General features: G+C 41.3%; 1 protein-coding gene across 2 annotated transcripts in view; it reads left to right on the top strand.

Moving 5' to 3' along the window:
- The window catches only part of glyr1 (glyoxylate reductase 1 homolog (Arabidopsis)), a 20,727-nt gene that overhangs the window by 11,826 nt on the left and 4,214 nt on the right, over positions 1-4,687 (top strand). The window lies entirely within an intron of this gene.

The raw sequence follows: 4,687 nt of genomic DNA, 5'->3' as shown, positions 1-4,687 counted from the left end.
ATTTTTTTTTATTTCAAGTGTAAAAATGTTTATTTCCATTCTGAACTGAACTCTTATAGGATAAAAGAATTCTAGTGCTGTTTAAGCTTTGTGTTGATGGCCTTTAGTCTATAATGTGGCCATTTAAAAAATATACATTAAAGGTCCCATTGCATGAAAATGTCACTTTATGAGGTTTTTTAACATTAATTAATTAATGAGTTCCCCCAGCCTGCCTATGGCCCCTCTGTGACTAGAAATGGTGATAGCTGCAAACCGAGCCCTGGGTATCCTGCTCTGCCTTTGAGAAAACGAAAGCTCAGATGGGCTGACCACTAAGGCCTATATAAAGAGACTTCAGATACCCTTAGTGGTCCCCTAATACTGTATTCTGAATCTCTTTTATATAGACCTTAGTGGTCCCTAATACTGTATCTGAGTCTCTTTTATATAGACCTTAGTGGTCCCTAATACTGTACCTGAGTCTTTTATATAGACCTTAGTGGTCCCTATCGTATCTGAAGTTCTCTATATAGACCTTAGTGGTCCCTAATACTAGTACTGAAGTCTCTTTATATAGACCTTAGTGGTCCCTAATACTGTATCTGAAGTCTCTTATAAGACCTTAGTGGTCCCTAATACTGTATCTGAAGTCTCTTAATAGACCTTAGTGGTCCCTAATACTGTATCTGAAGTCTCTTTTTAATGACCTTAGTGGTCCTCATACTGTATCTGAAGTCTCTTTATATAGACCTTAGTGGTCCCTAATACTGTATCGGAAGTCTCTTTATATAGACCTTAGTGGTCCCTAATACTGTATCTGAAGTCTCTTTTATATAGACCTTAGTGGTCCCTAATACTGTATCTGAATTTCTATATAGACTTAGTGGGCCCTAATAGTGTATCTGAAGTCTCTTTATATAGGCCTTAGTGGTCAGCCCATCTGAGCTTTCGTTTTCTCAAAGGCAGAGCAGGATACCCAGGGCTCGGTTTGCAGCTATCACCATTTCTAGTCACAGGGGCCATAGCAGGCTGGGGGACTCATTAATTAATTAATGTTAAAAAACCTCATAAAGTGACATTTTCATGCAATGGGACCTTTAATGTATATTTTTTAAATGGCCACATTATAGACTACAGGCCATCAACACAAAGCTTAAACGCACTAGAATTCTTTTATCCTATAAGAGTTCAGTTCAGAATGGAAATAAACATTTTTACACTTGAAATAAAAAAAAATGGTGTACAGTAATCCCTCGTTTATCGCGGGGTTACGTTCCGAAAATGACCCGCGATAAGTGAAATCCGCGAAATAGAAAACTTTTTTTTTTTTACAATTAGCACTATTACATGTATACAAATACAGTGACTCACGTGTAGGCCGTTTCTCTTCAGACTGGGCCGCTGCATCCTGACTGCGCTCTGCAGTGTTCTCTTCTTCTGACGTTGTATCCAGGGTTATGTGTTTTTTCCTGCAGTCATTAATCCACAGAGCTAATGCCGTCTCCATCGTACATGGTCTTGTTGCGAACAGTTTACAACCCTTTTTGCATCGTATTAAAATTGACTGCTGCTGTCGTCCTTATGTTTTTTTTCCTCCTTCTTTGTACGACGGAATTCCATTGATTCCGTAATGGCGAGCAACGGCTGCATAGCTTTTACCTTCCCTTAGCATGTCCAGAAGTTAACTTTATCTGGGTAGGTAGCATCTTCCGCCGTTTGCCCCTCCGCAGGTGCTTTGTCGGTCCAGGCCGTTTCGTCGACATTATGGGTTTAGGAGATGTTTCGAATTCAAGATAATTTGGCCAACTTAATGTAAATTTGCCAAGCTTTTTATGTACGTACCATAACTGCACGAGACGACAAATGATAGCACATTCGTAGTCATGTTTTGATACAAGCGGGAGTGAGTTTTAGCGAATCAGAATGCAGAGCACAAGCACCAAAAAAAAAAAAATGCATTATGAAAATCCGCGAAATAGCGATCCGCGATAAGTGAACCGCGAAGTGGCGAGGGATCACTGTACACCCTTTTCAGTACAAAGTAACATTTGTAAATCGTACTCTTGGCGCAGCAGCCATTGGTTGGATGGTTGGCCATGTCGCCCATGGAGATGGCTAGCCTCAGTCCTTTTGAATATGTTTCAAATAGTAGTCCGGCTTAAGTTGCCCTGTAAAATATGGACGCCAAGGAGGTTTTTTAGCCTACTGCAAATTCAACATATTTTTCTTGACATTGTCAGTTCATGTAACCAGTTTTCTATAGTCACAACCCCAAACTTAACCATGTTGACAACCAGTAAGCAAGGTTCAGGTAGCTCAGTAAACAACCAACTTAAAAAATTTGCTTTGTGTGGACATACTTTGGCATTTCTGGTCCACAAAGGTGCTTGCCATCGGCCCTGCACAGGATGTCCAGGAAGTGCTGCTGTGATTGGCCAGTGGCCTGGGCCAGGGTTAGCCCCTCTGCAATGGTGGCCATGAAGCTGCCCTGCACCATGTTGAGGATCAGCATCATCCTCGCTGCATTACCTGCTTCCCCTGAAAAAACACACCCACACACACACACACACACACCACACACACACACACACTTGTAAACATCTTAAAAAAATGAAAACATTAAACAGTCTCTACACTGAAATAATCATCCTCAGTGTGTCTGTGCCTAAATTTCTATTGGACTGAAATTGTTTTTTTTTTTACATGTTGGGTAGCCACAAATTAGACAGTCTATATCCTTGACGTTCCACTTTTAAGATATGGTATCTGTTGCCTAATCTCTGCAGAGTAAATCCAGACAGCTAGCTGGACTATCTGTCCACTCTGAGGACTATGGTTACCTGGTCCTCAGATCTCTGCAGGGTAAATCCAGACAGCTAACTAGACTATCTGTCCAATGGTTGTTTCTGTACTAGTAAAACTACTTGTGAACATACACATGTTCCACCAAAACACGCTCCTTCTTGAGATATTTAGCAGAAGCACTGTGGCCCAGTCCGGTACTAGTACCACCAAGACGATTCTGATTGGTTTAAAAAATGCCAATAAACCAGAGCACGTTTTTTTCCCATCCCAGAAAGCTTTTTGGAGTAGCCAGACCTTCCTCCAACTACAAAGCCATACTGATCGTCGCTGCAATGTGTAGTTAAAGTTTTCGGGAGGTTTACGATTTACAATTTAATGCCGAAGCAACAATCTCTCTTTAGCCTGGCACCATCCATGTTAACAGACTTTACCTACCAGCACCTCCACATTTTATCTCATTTCTTTAATTCCTACAAAAAAAGTGTAAAAATATCAAATCATTGTTTTACAAAGGTTATGTGCAAGCTTTTTCTTAGTAGTAACTTCCTAGACCTCCACTTGGACCCAGAAGGTGTGTCATACTGAACTGGGAGCTGACTCTCAGTACACCCTACATACCCAGGAAGAAGGAGGTCTGCCCATGGCCTGGAAACAGCTGCTGCAGTCCTCTAGACCGTTCGGTCGCCAGCAGCCAGGATGACAGCATGCCGTCGTTGGAGAGCTGCTGGCTTCCTGCCACGGAGCCTCCAGGAAACGCCCCCCGCGATGTGATCACCAACATTCAAACGTGCAATCATTTAACACGCAATACCAACACTAATCGATAATAACCCTACAGTTTGGATTTCAGATGGAGAAGCACGCAACATATTTGAGGGTTAGGATAGTGCAGATAATCCCTCCATTTTAAGGCTTAGTGCAGCATCTAAGCAAATTAATGTAAAATTTAAAGCATCAAACTACCAAAGTGACTTTTCCTCAGATCTAATTATGTAGTTGGTCCTGCAGTTTTTTGTATTATAAATGTTTTATCTGCTCTAGATTTCACAACGTTTTAGACAGATGTGGGAATAATATGGACTAAATGATGTAAATTGTGAAAATAAAGTCATTGAAAAAAGTAACAGGTTGTAACATTGTCTTGAGGGAGACTCCTAAACCCCCAATAAATACATGCCCCAAGTCTTTCACAAACCTAGGGAAAAACTGTAGTTCATGCTTTTTTAAGATAAGGTTGTTAAGACGTTTGAGAATTATGGCTACTTTGATGCGTGTGTGCGTGCGATGCTTGTATGTATACCTTGGAGTTCTGTGATGGTCTCTGGGTCTACAGTGGACATCTCTATGTCATTGCCTGGCCTGATTCCCTGCAGCACTCCACTGGGTCCCAACACCAACTGGAGAGCAACAAACACACCCATAAGCTAGTGATGTTACACTTCCACAGGAAGCCATTTACTGTAGTTGAAATTGCACTCACATCCCGGGCAGCCTTTGGGTCAGAGACACAGGAGAAAGTGATATCACACGTGGAAGCCCCCTCAGCGGAGTCCGGCCTAACCTGGCCCCCTCTTGGATGAACAGGTCACACTGGAACACAGAAGCATGAGTCACTTTCTGAATCATCAGCAGCATGACAAACCAGGACGTGCACACAATCTTTTTTTATCATAACACCTCAGGGTTGCCAACCTCAATTAATGTAATGCAGATTGGTGACTATTATTGCAGAATAGAGCAAAGCCTCATTTTTGGGAAACCCTTAAATCTAAAACAAATGTAATGGGAATTTTTTTCGATAAGTTACAATGTTATGATTTTATATGTAATATTCTTAGCAATACTATTAATGTGAGGTTTAAGACACGAACTTATTTATAACATGCAGGTGGTCAAATTT

The sequence above is a fragment of the Etheostoma spectabile genome, chromosome 15, assembly GCF_008692095.1.
Source record: "Etheostoma spectabile isolate EspeVRDwgs_2016 chromosome 15, UIUC_Espe_1.0, whole genome shotgun sequence".
NCBI classification, from domain to species: Eukaryota; Metazoa; Chordata; class Actinopteri; order Perciformes; family Percidae; genus Etheostoma; species Etheostoma spectabile.
Note: the sequence above shows the minus strand (reverse complement) of the source record. Positions and strands in the feature narration are given on the sequence as shown.